Source organism: Chrysochloris asiatica, unplaced genomic scaffold (genome assembly GCF_000296735.1).
Source record: "Chrysochloris asiatica unplaced genomic scaffold, ChrAsi1.0 scaffold00230, whole genome shotgun sequence".
Taxonomy (NCBI): domain Eukaryota; kingdom Metazoa; phylum Chordata; class Mammalia; order Afrosoricida; family Chrysochloridae; genus Chrysochloris; species Chrysochloris asiatica.
In genome coordinates, this window is record NW_006408748.1 from 3309990 (window position 1) to 3329672 (window position 19683).

Genomic DNA, 19683 nt, shown 5'->3' on the forward strand with positions numbered 1-19683 from the left:
TGGAGGGGATTGTAATCATTGCAATGAAACAAAATACAATAGAATGAGTGTAAAGCTGATGTTCTCCCATGCAGACCTCACAATAAAAACTTAAAAAAAAAAAATAAAAAGGAAATCAATGTATTGAATTGGGCAACTCTGCTCCAAAAGACTACTTTAAAAAAGCAAGAATGTCACTTTAAGGATTAAGATACGCTTGACCCAAGCCATGGTATTTTCAGTTGCTTCATATGCATGTGAATACTAGAAAATGAGTAAGGAAGACCAAAGAAGAATTGATTGATGTTGACAAAGAATATTGAATATACTGTGAACTGCCAGGGAATGAACAAATCTGTCTTGGAAAAAGTACAGCCAGAATGCTCCTTACAAGTGAGAATGGCAAGGTCTTTTGCTGTGCAAAACCACTTTAAAGTGTTCAAGAGCAAAGATGTCAGTTTGAGGACTAAGGTGGGCCTGACCCAAGCCATGGTATTTCAATAACCTCATATGCAATTAAAAGTTGGATAGTGAATACAGAAGACCATAGAAGAACTTACGGTGCAAATGTGCAGTGAGTATAAGGTCAGCAGTTTAAACCCATGAACTGTTCTTTGGAAACCCTATACAGGGTCTCTATGAGTCAGAACCGACTTGATGGCACGTAACACCATAGAAGAATAGAGGCATTTGAGTTATGGTGTTGGAGAAGAATATTGAAAGTACCGTGGACTGCCAGAAGAACAAACAAATCTGTGTTGGAAAAAGCTTAGCTAGAATGTTCCTTAGATGGTTAGACTTCATCTCTCATACTTTGGACATAGTATCAGGAAGGACTAGTCCCTAGAGAAGGACATCATGCTTGGTAAATTGGAGGGTCAGAGAATAAGAGGAAGACCCTAATCGGATGGACTGACACAGTGGTAGCGCAATGGGCTCAAGTGTAGCAATGGTTGTGAGGATGGCTTAGAACCAGGCAGTGTTTCATAGGATCACTGTGCTGTGCATAGGGTCACTAAGAGTTGGAACTAACTGGATACCACATAACAACATCAACAAGCATACCTTTGTCACTAGCGTTTTGATGAACCCCTTAGCCAAGTGATATCATTATCTTTATTTAGGGACTGGCCCTGTGTTCAACTGTATTAAATGTTACTGATAGTTCAAGTAGAAGAGAACTGAAAATTGCCCACTGGATTTATCACCATAGTAGTTGATAAAAAAAAAACACAAAAACTAATCAAGTAAAACTTATCAAGATCAGTTTTAGCAGAACAATGGTGATAAATGCTTGACCAGAGTGTGTTCAGTAGAGAATTTTCTTTTTAAGTATAGCTTAGATTTTAAAAAATGGGGACTTCATTGGCTGAATTTCTATGTTGTTGTTTTAGGTGCCATCAAGTTGGTTCCAACTTGTAGAGACTTTATGCACAGCAACATGAAACTCTCCTGGTTCTGAGCCATCCTCACAATTATTTTATGTTTGAGTCCTTTGTTGCTGCCACTATGTCAAGACATCTTCTTGGGGATCTTCCTTTTTATTGCTTTTTGGCTGCCCCTCCACTTTCCAAGCATGATGTCTTCCTCCAGAGACTAATCTCTCTTAACAACATTTCCATAGTACAAGAGATGAAGTCCATCCATCCTTGCTTCTAAGAAGCATTCTGCTGTACTTTTTCAAACACAGATTTGTTTATTCTTCTGGAAGTCCATAAGACTTTCAATATTCTTTGCCAACACCGTAATTCAAATACATTGATTCTTCCATGATCTTCCTTATTCACTGTCCAACTTTTCCATGCATATAAGATGACTGAAAATGCCACGGCTTGAGTCAGGTGCACCATAGTCCTCAAAGTGACATCTTGGATCTTTAACACTTTAAAAAGGTCTTGTACAGCAGATTTGTCTAATGTAATATGTTTAGAACTAGCTTAGATTTTGAAGAATGGGGACTTCATTGTCAGCATTTCTTTTGTTGTTGTTAAGAGCCGTTAAGTGCTTCTGACCCATAGCGACCCTGTATAGGGTTTCTGAGGAGCTGCTGGTGAGATTGAACCACCAGCCTTGCAGTTCAAATGACTTTGCAACCCGGCAAATTAACCCACAGAGCCACACCAAGACTCGAATTTCTGTAGATGTATTTATTTTGTTTATGTAGTGCTGTAGGATAAGCAGTGGACTTATAACTGCAAGATCAGCAGTTCAAACTCACCAGCCACTCTTGGAAACCCTATGTAGGGTTGCTATGAGTCAGAACCAACTCAACAACACATGCACAACTTTATTTTGTTTGGTTATATAACGTTTCCTTGAATCTGTGCAAAGGTTGGAGATGCAATTCTTGACCAGCGTTGCAGACATCTAACTGTACTTGCCTTCAGACAGGGGACACACTCTGCTGTAGGAGCTAACCCTGTCTGGAGTGTGCTGGGCAGAGTGTAGGTTCATCAAAGCTCACACCTGCAAACCTTTCTGGACCTGAATGCTGAGCTCTGTGAAAGCAAGTAGCCCAGCAATATAGAAAACTTGTAGATGACCAAGAGCCCAGGATGTGGTTGAGCCGGGTAGTGAAGGGAGGGATGGAGTGAGAAATGGGGGAGGTGAATTTTTTGTTTTTTAAAGTTTTTATTGTAACTTGAGTGATAGTTTACATGGGAGAGCATCAGCTTTACATTCATCCTAGTGTATTTCATTTCATTGCAATGATTACAATCGCCTCCATGCATCATCATTCAACAGCATTTTCTTCCAATCCCTCTGTTTTGTTTGTTTGTTTGGGATGTACACAGAAGCACTCAGGAATATAAAACTATTCCAACAACCAAAGGGTCTACGCTGCACGCCAGCCCCCCTGGTCGCCAGCACACAGCCCCTCTCTGGGAGGTAAACTTTTCAAAGCTTCTAAGAACTATTTTAGCAGCAGAGTTCAAAACTCTCTGGGTAATCATGAACAACTACCTCCTTTGTCAAGAGATCAGAAGAATTGGATAATGCCTACTTGTCATTACTGAACCTTTTGGTCAAAGATTCTATAGAAGAATTTTAGTCAAAAAGGGTGAACATACAGAAGAGAACTCCAAACTCTCCTGCAATTCAGACTTTCTGGAGCCATGAAGGCTGGATGAACCCCTGAAATATTGCCCTGATCTTTAATCCTTAAATATATCTCGAGTCTTCTTTAAATCAAACGATTGTTCACCTAAATGAGTAAAGAATGTCTGCCTTGAGCATTGTACCCTTTTAAAGAATTATCCATATGGAATCAACTTGACAACAGCAACTCAGAAGGTTAAGTAGGAAGCTAAGGGACCATTTATGTTAGTAAGAGAGGAACAATTCTAAAAGGGAGCGTGAAAATGGTTGCACAACTTGAAGAATGTACTCTACGTCACTGAATTGTACATGCAGAAATTGTTGAATTGCTGTCTGTTTGCTGTGTATATTTTCTACAGCAACACAAATAAGTAATTAAAAAGGAAGAAAGAAAAGTTCTATAGATGGGGTCAGGGAAGAACTCAGTGGAGCCTAGGCAGTCAGGTGCCTGCTGGAGCTCCTTTTGTGGCTTTGTTCTGACTCTTTGCTCTCCCAGGCACAGTGTCTTCAAGTATGCAAGGATGGGGTTAGCTTTTATGGTTGTGAAAGACCCTGCAGGTGCTTTGGCTGGTATGACATAATTACAACTGCCAGAGATAGAAATTAAAAAAAAAAAAAAAAAAGACAACTTCCTTTTTAGTTTTAATTTTCAGAGACTTCAGTAGGAAAGAGTGTTCCAGAGGGGCAGTGCTTTATAAATGTATATGTATATACCTTTATAAATGTATATCAAGAGCATGTGGTGTACAAGAGCAAGCAAGTTGCTTGCCCAGGAGACATCAAGACAAGTGGTTGAGTCCTCTCAGTGCAAATCCTCTTCCAAGACCAAGATGCAGTGGAAATACACACTCTGATTAACGACCACACACATCACCCATAAGGAGAAGTGACCAAAGAACATCAATGAAGTGGCAAGCTAAGCCCTTACATCGTTCGGCAGACTACTGGGAACCTGGGTGGAGACTTGGTCAGCCAGCAGCAGGGCAAGACCCGGGGACTCATGGGCTCAGAGTCAGAGACACAGCCACAGAGGACTAGCGTGGGGAGCAAAGCGATCAGCTGGTAAGACAGCGGACAGACGAAGAACACTCACACTTGCAGATGATACCCACTTGACCTGGCTTCAATGACTGGATGAGCAGAGCTCAACCCGAAGAAGAAAGAAGAGGAGGGAAAAAAAAAGTGTCATCTGATACAACTTAATAAACTTGACCTGCACCTATAAATGCAGTAGCTCAAAAGAAGAAACAAATCCCTACTCCAAGAATTACTCCCACCCACTCCGCACAAAGAGTGAATAGGGATGGGCAACTTGAACATTGGCTACCCAAAATGGGGGGAGGGATACAAAGGTAAGAAGTGACTGGCTTACATGCTTTCAAGAGGGAACCTAGATCGACAGGGCGGGGAGGATGGTAGAATCTCCAGTGAATAGTATCCAACCTGCCTAGGAAGGGCTGATGAAAAGAAATGCAGATGGGTCTCTTGTGATGCAAGAGCGAATAATTGTTATCAGGACTGATTGTGAGGACTGGAAATGTAAAGGTGGATATTTTATAGCAAGGAGGGGAGTGATTAACCTTTCAGTCTAGGGCCCTGGGACCATCACTGGAGAAGAGCGGAGATCGGGACCCCACCCAGAGAAGCAGTGAGGCCTGAGATGAAGACAGAGGATGACATGAAGAGATGGAGTGGCTGAGGACTTGAGATCCAGGGAGGGAAGGGGGCTGTGTGCTGAAAACCGTGGGGGGAGAAGGGGCCTGCAGGAGTATACCCTTTGGTTGGGGGATGATGCATGGATGGGATGATAACTATGGCAACGAAACAATGTACCATAGAATGAATGTAAAACTAATGTTCCCCATGTAAACTATCACACAATTAAAAAAAAAAAAGAGCATGTGGTGTTAATAGGTTCAAGGCTAGGTTTTGACATCAGATAGATCTGAGTTTAAGTTCTTTCATGGCCATATGCTAGCTGTGTGACCACAGGCAAATCATTTGACTTTTCTGAGTCTCTTTTCTAAACTACAAACTCAAATGAGACTATAAATACCTTTCTCTTAGAGTTATGGTGAATACTACATGAGAGAAATTCATAAGAGCTTAATGTTAAACACCGTTGAGTTGGTTCTAACTCATAGCGACCCTGTGTAGGGTTTCCAAGGAGTGGCTGACGGGTTTGAACTACTGACCTTGTGGTTAGTAGTCCAGTGCTTATCCTGTAGCAGTGGACTCTTGAGAACTTAACATAGGGTCTGGCATATAGGTATTCATTAATAGGTTAGCTGATGTTACCACCAACAACACCATTTTGAAGTACGGCACAACAAAAAGAATTAGCATATTTTACAGATAGTGAAACAGGAGCCCACATATAACTGGCAAGATTTAGGAAGAGAATTGAGTTCCACCTAGCTCATCAATGAACAGTACTGTCTGTCCCATGATTAATATAGATCACAAATGTACCCACATACAATAAACCCATGCTTCTTCCACCTTTTGAACCATGTTGGAGTAGGTAAGAGTGCTTTTGCTCAGTGGTAGCATTCACAAAGAGGAAGTCAGTCTTTTTTACATGCAGCCACAGGGAGACATGTTGAAAGCTAGGTGTGAATGTTCTTTCAGACAATGTGGAACCAAGGTTGTGAGTCTGAGGTGATGCTGTTCCATAACTGTTGAGGAAGGAATCTTTGTTAATTTCACCTGACTACAGTCTGTTCTGGAGTGCTGTTGTGGCTCTGTGGGTTAATGTGCCAGACTGCAAAGCCATTTGAACTGCAAGGTTGGTGGTTCAAGCTCGCCAGCTGCTCCTTGGAAACCCTATACAGGGTCACTATGGGTTTGAATCGACTCGACGGCACTTAACAACAACAACAACATAGTCTGTTCTGGAGCGAGAGGCAGTGGGATTGTGTCCTTGTTTTCTTCTGTATGGTTTTAACCACAAGGAGGAATGAAACATGGGTATGTTGTTGTTGTTAAGTGCCGTCGAGTCGGTTCCTACCCATAGCGACCCTGTACAGGGTTTCCGAGGGTGTAAATCCTTACGGGAGTATAAAGCCTCATCTTTCTCCCGCGGAGCGGCTGGTAGTTTCGAACCGCTGACCTTAAGGTTCGCAGCCCGATTCCTAAACACTACGCTACCAGAGCTCCTTAAACATGGGTATAGGAGTGAGGAAAAAACCTTAAGTATAACCATGCAAATTACAGGTTTTAAAAAATTCATGTGATAGCTTGTTCTTATGTCAACCAGTAAAATATTCTAATGCTCTAAAGTAAATTTATAAATAAATTCCAATAAAATAATATATTGTGATACCTTTGAGTAATCTGCTATAAATACTTTAAAAATTTTTATAAGAATTTATTTCACAATTTCCAAAATTTATAATTATAGTCTACCTGTTAGAAATTCTACATAAATCTTATAAATTTAGGATAGCAACTACTTTGTCTTATATTCTCTTATAATTGCATTCAATGTGTAGTTATATATATATATATATATATTTAGAACTGCAGTTAATCCATATATACTATTTTGTGCATAATTTTTTTACTTAATATTTTCTGAACAAAATTTACTTTTTTTTGCAAGAATGGACTTTATGAATATCTGTTTTTACATTGTTATTATTTCTTTTACATATCTTCAGAAGGTGTTTATGCTTTGATCAGAAATAGAATTCTTATAAAGATTTATTTCATAGCAAATTGACATTATCTGATAATCTCCTCTAAAGTTAGCTTTGGTTACTACTAATGTAACAGAACAATATAAAGATTAGAAATAATTCTTACAGGGAAAAGAGACTAAAGTAGTTCTATCAAGGTTCTAAGTACTAAGCATTAACTTAAAGTTGTTGTTGTTATTGTTAAGTGCCGTCTAGTCAGTTCCAACTCTAGCGACCCTGTATACTATTTCCAAGGAGTGTCTGGTAGGTTTGAACCACTAACCTTGTGGTTAGCAGTCCAATGCTTCTACTAGAATTAATAAGTGGTAAATACTGGATTCAAATCCTGGCAACCTAAACTGCCATGTTATTCTGCTAAGTCTAACTCAATTCTAAAAGACTCCGTGAAGACATGTGTATTTAGCCCCATTTTACAGAGGAAACGGAGGCTGAGAGGGATTAAAATAAAAATCCAAGCTGAGGTTCATGTAGGGTCCAAAAGGACATGGGGTCGGTGTAAGAGTTTTTTCCTCCACAAAGAAATCCACACTTTACCATCTGTGTGGCATACCTGCTATCTTGATTCCTTTTAGTAGACAAATCTTGGTAGTCAAAGTTACAAGAACTATTTGACTTTCCTCCTAAACCAACGATGAGAAAAAATACCTCAAGGATAAGACAAAATAAAATATTATAATGAGATGTGCAAAGACTTGGAATTAGAAAACCAAAAGGGGAGAACACACTTAGCATTTCTCAAGCTGGAAGAATAGACGAAAAGATTTAAGCCTCAACTTGCAATATTGAAGGATTTTATGGGCAAAATATTGAACGATGCTGAAAGCATCAAAATAATATAGAAAGAATATGCAGTCATTGTACCAAAAATAAATGGTCATTGTCCAACCTTTTCTAGAGGTAGCATATGATAAAGAATTGATGGTGTTAAAGGAAAACGTTCAAACTGCACTGAAGGCATTGGTGGAAAGCAAGACACTAGGTCTTAACAGAATACAAATTGAAATCTTTCAACAAACTGGTATAACACTGGAGGTGCTCACTCATCTATGCAAAAGAATTTGGAAGACAGCTACCTGGCAAACTGATTGGAAGAAATCCATATTTGTGCCCATTCCAAAGAAAGGTTACCCAATGGAATTCAGAAAGCATCAAACAATATCATTAATATCACATGCATGTAAAATTTTGCTGAAGGTAATTTAAGAAATGGTTGCAACTCTATGTTGACAGGGAACTTCCAGGAATTCAAGCTAAATTTAGAAGAGGACATGGAAATAGGGATATCATTGCTGACATAAAATGAATCTTTTCTGAAAGCAGAGATTACTAGAAAGATGATTGTTATTATTTGGTGCCATTGAGTCAGTTCTGAATCATAATGACCCCATACACAACAGAATGAAACTCTGTGCAGTCCTGTGTCATACTCACAATTGTTGTTAAGCTTGAGTCCATTACTGCTGCAACTGTGTCAATCCATCTTGTTGGGGGTCTTCCTCCTTTTTGTGGACCCTCCACTTCACCAAGCATGATGTCCTTTTCCAGTGACTGGTCCCTCCTGAAAGCATATCCAAAGTGTGAGAGATGACATCTCGCCATCCTGGCTTCTAAGGAGGATTCTGGTTGTACATCTTCCAACATAGACTTGTTTGTTCTTATAGAAGTCCTTGGTACTTTAAATATTCTTTTCCAAAAACTGTAATTGAAATGCATTGGTTCTTCTCTGGTCTTCCTTATTCATTGTCCAACTTTCACATGCATATGAAGTAATAGAAAATACCATGGTTTGAGTGAAGTCTTTGCTCATGAACACTTTAAAGAGGTCTCGTGCGAGATATTTGCCTAATGCAATACGTTGTTTAACTTGTTGACTGCTACTTCCATGAGTGTTAATTGTAGATCCAAGCAAAACGAAGTCTTTGATAACTTCAATCTTTTCTCCATTTATCATGATGTTATGTATTGATACAGTTATAAGGATCTTTTCTTTATACTAAGGTGCAATCAGTAGTGAAGGCTGTGGTCTTTGATCTTCATCAGTAAGTATTTTAAGTCCTTTTCATTTCCATTAGGGAAGGTTGTATCATCTGCATATTGTAAGTTGTTAATGAGTCTTCCTCCAATCTTGTAATTGGAAGAAGATGTTTACTTGTGCTTTATTGACTACGCAAAGGCTTTTGACTGTGTCAATCATGACAAACTATGGAACAAAACAAAGACCAGAACAAGGGACTACTGAATAGTTTAAAATTAGAATAAGTATGTGCCAGGATTGTATCCTTTCACTATACTTATTCAATCTGTATGCTAAGCAAATACTACGAGAAACTAGATTATATGACGAGCAGTTGTCATCAGAGTTGGAGGAAGACTTCTATGGAAAGGAGACTGACTTGCAAACTTTGCCCTTTGGGCATTTACCAATTGCCTTAAAGGAACTTTCTAATACTTGATATTGTTATACAAATATCTATTACATAATGTTTGCCACTTCAACTTTTCACAGGTGTACAGTTTATTGACAATGACATTAACTAGTTGTACAACCTTACCTTTAAGACATACAAATTTTCTATCACTGAAAACTTAAGTTCAGTGCTCCATACCTATAGTTCTCCTCTTTGCTCCCTCCCTCCCACCCCTGGTAACTGTTAATAAACTTTGTTCCCAATATATTTACCTATTCCTGTCTTTTTATATAAGTGAAGTCATTTAGTATTTTTCCTTTTGCAGTTGACATATCTTACTCAGCATAATGTCTTCAAGCTCCATCCATGTTAGAGCATGGATCAAGATTTCATTTCATTTCTGGCTGAGTAGTATTCATTGTATATATGTTTCATATTTTGTTTATCTATTCATCTGTTGATGGGCACTTAGGTTGTTTCCACCTTTTAACTATTGTAAATAATACTGCAATGAATTTGTGTTCATATTACTGTTCTCAAGTCCCTTGAATATATTTTTAGCAGTGAAGATTTTAGCTCTCAACTGGATGAAACCATGAAGTAACATAGCAAAGGTTGTAGAAAGGCATGAAAAATTGAAGTCATTTTTTTCAAATTTCTAGTGAAAATATACACAATAAAACTTTGAAAAATTCTATTTCCAGATACACAATTCAGTGACATTGATTATATTCTTTATGTTGTACAACATCTAATGTTATCCTTTTCCAAATTATTTTACCACATTAATATAAATTCAAAGCCCTCTAAGCAAAATGACTTCTTTACCTATCACTCCCACCCCTGGTAACCACTTTTAGATATCTTTGATATCTACATACTTGCTTATTTCATATAAGCACACAGTATTTGCCCTTTTGTGACTTAATTTTTTTCATTAATCGTGTTTTCTAGGTTCATCCATATTGTGGCATACACCAGACTTCATTTCTCTTTATGGCTGATTACATTGAATCTATATGCCACCTTTTATCCATTAATTTGTTGGTGAACATTTACGTTATTTCTGCCTTTTGACTATTATGGAAAGTGTTGCACCAAACATTGATTTACAGGTAAGAGAGGCCATTTTGTAATCAATTTGCCATATCAAGTCTTCCAAGTTTTCAGGAGAAATGAGAAAACCAGATTTTTATGTAAAATCTCCTAAGTTTTATATGTTGTTGGCTAATTTATAAGCTTGTAAGTGTTGGTGGACTAGTACTATATAGACCAGACAGATCATGCCTGAGCTGTATGTGGCTTGTGGGTCAGCGGTTTGCAACTTCTAGGTAAGTAATTTGATCAAGTTTATGTAGCTTGTAATTGGCAGAGAAGGATATTTGAACCTAGATTCTGGATCCATATTCTTTCAATAAACATTTACTTGCCTTCTAGTACAAGGCTTGACAAAAAAATGATAATAAATAAAGCACAATATCTTCTTTCCTTCAAGGGGCTTTGGGTTATAAGTGGGAGATAAATATTTAAATAAACATTTTAACTATGCGATGAAATGTTATAAATGCTTGTGAGTGAAAAACATTTACTTCCCGTTCCTGAGGCTTCCTTCTTATGAAGTTTTCCAGTGTCATCAGTTCTACCTCATGGCTACCATAGGGTTTTCAATGGCTGATTTTTAGAAGCAGGTCATCAGGTCTTGCTTCTGAGGTGCCTCTGGATAGACTCAAACTGCCAACCAAGTCTTGGTGAGCTGCCAACAGTGTTAACTGCACTACCCAGGGACTCATTCCTACAAAGAGATATTGATCAACATGTCTCTGGACCTGTCTTCTCTTTTACACATTCTGCATCTTTTAGGTGGAGTGATGTGGGAAAATTACGACAAAGACCTGGACATATTCAGCACAAGTTATCCTTGAGTGATGCAGAGTTAAGCACTTAACTACTAACTAAAAGGTTGGTGTGGTGGTGAAGCACCAAAAGATGGAGTCTACACTAGATCAGCTCAAGCAGTTCAACCGTGGTGGCCAACACAGGTGACTTCAACATCATTGATGAGTACAAGGCCCAGGATGCCACCACCAACCCCTCCCCAATCCTGGACACTGCTCAGATGCCCGCTTACCAGAATCTGGTGGAGGAGACCATGTCCTAAGGGAAAAAGCTGGGTGGCTCACAGTAGGAACAGATTACAAATATTATCAACAAGCTTTTTGTGTTGTTTGGAGTAGAAATACTAAAGAAAATCCCAGCCATGTGCCAACAGAAGTAAATGGAAGGTTCTCCCGTGACAAGGATGCATGTGATGGAGGCCGGAACACAGCACCTCATCAAGCTCTATAAAGAAGTTGGCATCAGCAAGACCTGGTCTTCATCAAGCTCTCATCACCATGGGGAGGAATTCAGGCTGGACAGAGGAGCAGCCCAGTATCCACTGCAACCTGATGCTGCTCTTCTCTCTTGGCCTAGCTATGCCGCTCATCTTGCCCTTCCTCGGCTGCATCTTGGATTGGCATGTGGCGAACACCCACAAGAAGATCTACGAGCCCCTGGAGGACCCTGGGGTGAAAAGTATCACCAAAGTCAACAACTATTACAAGAAGTTTGGGTATAAGACTATTGTCATGGCCGCAACACGGGTGAGGTCAAGGCGCTGGCCAGTTGCGACTTTCTCAACATCTCGCCCAAGCTGTTGGGGGAGCTGCTCATGGACACCTGCAATCTGGTGCCACGCTCCTGCCCAAGGCGTCCCAGGCCAGCGACCTGGAGAAAGGGAACTTGGACAAAAGGCCTTTTGCCTGCTGCACATTGACGGGATTCTCAAGTTCGCCGCTGAAGCGGGTACTCACGGAGTTCATGTTTGGTGCAGAAAATGGGAAGTAGAGTAGGCACCCGAGTACACTGCGGAGGAGTTAAATGCTCAGCCTTATGATGGATTGTGCATTTTTTAACCAACTGGAGCAGGGATAGATCACAGGGTTTTAAATATTTATGTGAAATTTTGTCTCATGCATTAAAACTGCCACTTCTCTCCTCCACAACCCCCACCCCAATTAAAACAAAACAAAACAAAAAACCCACCCAGGGTTAACAATCTGATTCCGAAAGTGTTGAAAACCCTGTTGAGCACAGTTTTACTCTCACATACATGGGGTCGCCATTGGTTGAAATTGACTTGAATGCTGCTAACAATGTAACAAAAGTCACCATGTTTAGCCTAAATTTTCTTTGTTCCTTGGGAATAATATTGGCCAAGGACAGTAAGTGTTCTCTGCTCCTTATGCTGAAAGTCTCCTTAGAGCTGGTCTTCTACATTGGCTGCACTTCAGTACTGATGGTGAATGGAGGAGGGAAGTTCTCAGGTTCAAGTAACAAGCTTAGAGTGCTAGCAGGAAGCTAGGTTCTCCCATCCAGCGTTATCAGCTCTCTTCTATTTCTTAATCTGCTCAGAGCCTTCTACTTATTGGGCTCCAACATAGTTCAGAGGCTTCCACGGGCTATTGTAGGGACTTTGAGAGCACAATGGAGGCCCTGATTGCTCAGACCCTTCAACTTTCTACCTCCCAGGGTTCTTAACCTTGAGTTCAATTTTATCTATGCACAGACACAAGTCTTAGTTCCAGCAAAGGAAGCAGAAATGGTCATCCTGTTGTTAGGTACTATTGAGTCATTTCTGACTCATTTTGTTGTTGTTATGTGCCGTGGAGTCATTCCGACTCATAGCAACCCTGTGCAGGGTTTCCGAAGCTATAAGTCTTTACGGGAGCAGAAACCCTCATCTTTCTCCTGCAGAACAGCTGGTAGTTTCAAACTGCTGACCATGAGATTAGCAGCCCGACTCATAACCACTACGTTACCAGAGCTCCTTCCCTTAATATATGGTAGAATGAACTTCTGCCCTGTCCTACATCATCCTCACAGTTGTTTCTATGTTTGAGCCCATTGTTGTAGCCACTGTGCCAATATATCTATTAAAAAAGAGTCTTCCTCTTTTTCACTGACCCTTGACTTTTTGTGTTGTTCCTAGATGGTCTTCTCCAGGCACTTAACCTAAATAAAGTCTGCGATTGTGAATGTGGAGCAGCACCTGCTATTATATTACAAAGTCCCTCCTGGTATTTACACACATACTTCTCATTTTAGGAGTTTCTCTAGATATCATCAGGTCCTGTGTGGCACATGAGTTGAAATGGACTCAGTGGCAACGGATTTGTTTGTTTCTGAGATGTCATCATCTTGTTCTCTACACTAGTTTCTGCTCCCAAGTTGCAATGCCTGTACTTTCTTTAGCACATGTCTCACCGGAGGAAATGGGTTTGATTTCAAAGTTTCCTTTGACTTCTGGGTCTCAGAGTTTCATGAGTTTATTCACCAAAAGGGTGCTGAGCACCCACAATGTGCTGGATACTGCTCTGGTTGCTGGGGGAACAAAATACATAGCTTTATACTATCCTCAGGGAAGAAGCTTTGATGCCAAGATAGAATGCTTAATTGTGCTGGAGTTGAGGGTCAAGAAAGGAGTGACTGAGAGACTTAGAAAACAAAACCAAACCAAACGTAATGAGTGGCCCTCTCATTTCTACTGGCAAGGTGCTCATTTCATAGTGTTTCTTCCTTTTCCTGACAGTGCTTAGTGTCTGCTGTGTTGTGAACACAGCTTGGAGTGAAACTTCCAACACTTCACATAGTTTCCATCTGTCTAACATTAGAGTGACAGATTGTTAGGTTTTTCAGGGTGCGAAGCCCGTATTCCGTACTACCCACAGCTAGCAAGCTCACCCACTTACTGTCTTTTCTTTCCTTTGTTTTTCTTCTCTCCCTACTGCAATCAAAATGAGTAGGAATTTAGTCAATGGAAGGAATTTTATTTATCTCTAGCAGTTTAGCAAGATAAGCTGGAGAGGGAAGCCACATCAAAAAAGGAGGTTGCTGCCCCCATTAGGTGTTTGCAGTGCATGAGTCAGTCGGAGCCTGAGTTTCCGTAAGGCATCTGCAGCAAGCTTAGGGCAGTTAATATTTTCCATTCACAAAGGTAACTGAGACCATTTTACAGTACACGTGTAAGAGTCTCCATGACACAATATTATCGCCATTGCCTCATTGTTGACAAATCAATCATGGGCCAAAGTAAACTTTTGTTGAGCTTCCACTGAAAGGCTCTAAAGACACATTTTGACAAGCGGGCAATATCTAGAAAAGTGACAACCTGAGTTTAAAACTCGGAGGGATCTAGGGCAAGTTAGTTATTCCCCTTTTTAAGTACATCAGTGTCCTTGTCTATAAACTGGGACAGTGGTAATAGTACCCACGACAGCCTGGAACAACAGAGGAAGAAGAGGAGAAAATAAAATGCATGCTTAACTGTCTCCACGAGCAGCTGCCTTCTTTGCCATGATCCCTAAAGAACTGGATGCTGCCCAGCGATCATTACTGAACATTTTGGTCAAAGATACTATAGAAGAATCCTGATGACACGAGGGACAGTGTAGAATAGAATTTCAAAGTCTTATGAACTCCAGACTTTCTGAAGCCTTGTAGGTTAGATGAACCACCAAACCAATTGCCCTAAGAGAATCTTTACACCTGAAATCAAAAATATCCCTTAAAGTCTTCTAAAAACCAAATGATAGTTTAGCTTAACTAGTTAAAAAATGCCTGACTTGAGCATTACACTCTTGTAAGGACTATCTATAAGGAATCAAAGTGACAACAGCAACTCAAAAGATGAGCTAAGAACCTGGGAGGTTAGTAAGTTTATGTGAATGGAGGTGTGACACCTCAGAAAAGGAGGGTGAGAATGGGCTTACAGCTTGAAGAATGGAATCTAGTCACTGAATTGTCCGTGTAGAAACTGTTGACTTGGTGTATGCTTTGCTGTGTATCATCTCAACCACAAAAGAACCAGATAGTGGATTTTTTTTGCTACTGTTGTAAATGCAAAATATTGGATGGATAATGAGGTGCTTGGTAGGTGAGGAGTAGATGTACTTCAGGCCAAAGCAATGACAAGAAAGAAATCTTGGAAGACATCTGAGGGAAAAGTTCTGAGGTCAGATTGTTTTTTAAAAAAAGGGTATAAAGGAGAGAAAACAGAGAAGGCAAAAATTGAAAAGGTTTGAACAAACTCGTACCCTCTGCTCAATTCTCCCTCTTTTTCACTCCTCGCTGTACTACCCATAGAGGAGTTCCTGGGTACTACAGTTAGCGTGCTCTGCTGCTAACTGAAAGATTGGAAGTTCACATCCATTCAGAGGCTCCTGTGGAGCACATTTCCATTCTGACATGCATGGATTGCCATGCACTGCAATCAACTCTGTGACCACTATTGGATTTGTTTTTTGGGATTGCAAAGGAGACCCTGCCTGGCTGATTGGGGTTGCTTTAGAATTGTGAACACAGCAGAAGTCTGAGTCCTCCTTCAGACCCTTATCAACTTTGGGAAGGAATGTTCTAATGGGAAGGGATCTCTTGTTTCACAGAGGATCGGAAAGGCAGGACCTTTGATCCATGGAGGATCAGAAAGGCTGGCCCAGGAGTGCCCAGAGTACTTGAACCCTTACTGTCCCCTCTCTTTGAAACAAGGAGCTCTGGTAGCATACTGGTAACGAGCCGGGCTGCTAACCTCAAGATCAGCAGTTCGAAACCACCAGCCATTTTGTGGGAAAAAGATGAGGCTTTCTGTTCCTGTAAAGATTTACATACAGGGTCACTATGAGTTGAAACAAGGTTGCTATGAGTGGAAACTAAGACTCAACAGCACTTAACAACAACAAACAGAGTTTACGAGGAGCAGCTGGTGAGTTTGAGCCTCCAGCTTTGTTTATTCTACGGCGCCACACCAGGACTCCAACTTTCAGGTAAAAGTGTGATTATTTTGTTCCTCTGGTTTTGCTAATAAAGTACCTGGAGATTCAAATTATGGTAGGAAATGTGGGTTTTAGTTTTAGTTCTGCCATTAATTTTCTGCCTCCGGCACCTTTCTCAACTCCTCTGTTTTCTCGTGTGAACAATGAAGCTACTGAGATTTGCCCTGCACACGTCACATGCTGACTCCCTTGTCCCCACTCTAACTTCCTCAAACCAAGAAAGAAACATGTGAATGTATGCCTTTGACAAAGAAACCTTAACACGTGTGGTTTTTCTCTAAACCTTGAAAAATTGTTTGGATTTTATATTGATATTACTATAAAATTCAATGATGTCATTGTTAATAATAATTTTTTAAAATACTAATCTTTATCAGGCCAGTAAGCAACATCATAATAAATGGAGACATATTGAAGTCAAAGTTTTCATTTTGCTTGGAGCCATAGCCAACATCCATGGAAGCAGCAGCGAAGAAAGTAAACAGGGTATTGCATTGGGCAAAACCACAACAAAAGATCTTTCTAATGTGTTAAAAACCAAAGTTGTCACTTTGAGGACTAAGTTGCACCTGACCCAAGCCTCATATGCATGAGAAGGCTAGACAGTGAATAAGGAAGACTAGACAAGAAGTGGTGCATTTGAATTTTGGTATTGGCAAAAAATACTGACTATACTGTGGACAGCCAGAAGACCGAACAAACCTGCATTGGAGTATATAGAGACAGCATTCTCCTAAGAAGCGAGAATGAGATTTCATCTCATGCATTTTAGACATGTTAACAGGAGGGACCAGTCTGTGGACAAGAGCATCATCGTGCTTGGTAAAGTGGAGTGTCAGTGCAAAAGAGAAAGATCCTTAACAAGATGGGTTGATACAGTGGCTGTAACAATGGCTTCAAGCACAGCAAAGTTTGTGAGAGTGGCAAAGGACTGGGCAATGTGTCATTCCGTTGTATGTAGGGTTGCTATGTGTCCAACCGCAACAACAACAGCACTCATCTTCATCAATCTTTCAGTGTTTGTCAGGCACTCTACTAAATGCTTTATGTACATTGCTCTTGTCGTTGTGTTGGCTCTGGCTCACGTACAACAGAACAAAATCATTGCCTGATCCTGCACCATTCTGTACTTGATTCCTTCTGGTAGCATAGTGGTTACGAATCAGGCTGCAAACCTCAAGGTCAGCAGTTCGAATCTACCAGCTGCTCCTTGGGAGAAAGATGAGGCTTTCTGCTCCCTTAAAGATTACAGCCTCGGAAACCCTGTACAGGGTCACTATGAGTCGGAACCGACTCCACGGCACATAACAACAACAACAATTCTGAATTTAAAACTTGGAGTGATCTTAGACAACATGTGAGGTTAATATTATTGTGCCCAACTAACAGATAAAGAAACGGAGACTTAGAGTTTAAGGAACTTCCCCAAAGTTACATCGTTGTAAGTGGTAGAATGGAAGTTGGAACTCATCCACTCTGACTTTAGAATCTGCAGTCAGCAACACTACACATTCTTGCCTTCTTGCATTAACCGCTGTGTTTTGGTCCAGGTGTCCACTGGGATGATCCTGATCTTTCCAACCTAGACTAGATTGGATCATCTCTCTATTCCATATTCTGTGCTAAGCCCAGGCCCTCTCTATGCTTTCTTGAATTCTAGTAAATTTATAATGTCATTGTAATCTTTGGCTCAGCACTTCTGCTTCTGTAGAATTAGTTTATAGACTGTCCTGCATGTATTTTTTTCTGCTCTGTACTCTGCCAATCCAGCTATGCAACCTAGTTATTTTCCTTGATTTCTAACAACCACTTACTCACACAGGCCTTTATACTTGTAACGGATTTTGTCAAAAGTCAAAAGGTAGAGAACTTAGAGAAGAGAAAATAAAAATTTTAAAAATTGAATAATAGTTATCTGTGTGGTAATGTAGGATAAGCACTAGCTGCGAACCACAAGGTCAGCAGTTCAAACCAACCAGCTGTTCCTTGGAAACAGGGTCACTACAAGTTGGAACCAACTCAATGTCACTTAGCAACAACAACATTTTTTAGATGCCCCACAGTGATTTTGGCCATTGTATTAATTAAGATGTAGGTACTGGAACAAAAAAAAACCCAAACTATTGTTGTTGTTGTTGTTAGGTGCTGTCACACATAGTGACCCCATGTGACAGAGTAGAACCACCCTAGAGGGTTTTCTAGATGATAATCTTTATGAAATCAGATAGCTGGTCTTTTTTTCCCATTGAGCAACAAAGTGAGTTTGAACTGACAACCTTTCAGTTAGTATCTGAGTTCTTAACCTTTCCCACACTGTTGTTGGTGTTAGGTGCCATTGATTCAGTTCCCAATCATCGCAACCCTATGTACAACAGAATGAAACACTGCCCACCGCCCTCATAATTGTTGCTGTGTCTGAGCCCATGTCATTGGGGATCTTCTACTTTTTTTCTGACCCTCTACTTTACTAAGCATGATGTGCTTCCCCCAGGGACTGGTCCCTCCTAATAACATACCCAAACTATATGAGACAACGTCTCACTATCTCACTTCTCAGGAGCATTCTGGCTGTAATTCTTCCAAGACATGTATTCATTCTTCTAGCAGTCTGTAGTATATTTAAATAGTCTACATCAACACCATCATCCAAGGCATGAATTCTTCATTGCTCTCTCCATAATCATTGTCCAGCGATGATGGCTTTATTATAGTCTAGAGTAGGGGGCAGCTCTGTTCCACACAATCACTCAAGAACCACAATTCCTTCTAGTGTGTGAACTCCCATGGGAATTGTGGCTGGGTCAAACCACTTTCACAAACAGCCCATGGGAAGAAGAGAAGAAAGAGGGAATGGAAGCCAATGGGTTTTCTACTATGGAAGCAGGTGCAATTGCACCACTTCTATTCTCATTCTATTGGCAAGCACACTGATCACACTTACTGCAATGGAACCTGGGAAATGTAGTCTCTAACAGGGCACTCATATGTCTGGTTTGGTTCTGTGGGTTAATGCACTGGATTGCAAAGTCGTTTGAACCACAAAGTCAATGACTCAAGCTGACCAGCCACTCCTTGGAAACCCTATACAGGGTCACTATGGGTTGGAACTGACTTGACGGCACTCAACAACAGCAATAATACAAGTAGGGGAGACAGACCTTTGTGGAACAACTAGAAGTATTGCAACAGCCAACCTGGGTTTCAGCTTTCAGACCACAGCTTAATCGTGTGCTCTCTTTCTTTCTTTCCATTTAGTTCAACATTCTCCCTCTGCTACCACCACCCAGCCTTCTCCCTCACCCTCCATGCTCTTATTTATTTCTAAAGCAGAATGGTTTGTCTGTCTCTCATTTTCCCCTCTTGTTCTCTCTTTCCCATCTCAAATGTCCTAAATAAAGACAGTTCACTATCAGAGAGAAAGACTGGCACCAGCTGTAGGGCTATTTCCTCCAATCTTGCTACATGGTAAAAATAAAGTAAGATGATCATTTTAAGACACTTCCTTCAAAAGCAGTGAGTTCAGGCTACTAATTTGCTACCCCTGCTAGAGAGTAAGATCCCCTAAGAACTTGATTGAACCCCAGCATAGTGATCCTGCTTGGTCACCTTAGAGCAGGTGGTGGGCTG

General features: G+C 40.4%; 2 pseudogenes; both read left to right on the top strand.

The window, feature by feature from the left end:
• LOC102838152 overlaps window positions 1-9317 on the top strand; it is a 35566-nt pseudogene extending 26249 nt beyond the window's left edge.
• Window positions 9318-10269: 952 nt separating this feature from the next.
• On the top strand, window positions 10270-12073 carry LOC102838526 (annotated as a pseudogene).
• The last annotated feature ends 7610 nt before the right edge of the window (window positions 12074-19683 follow it).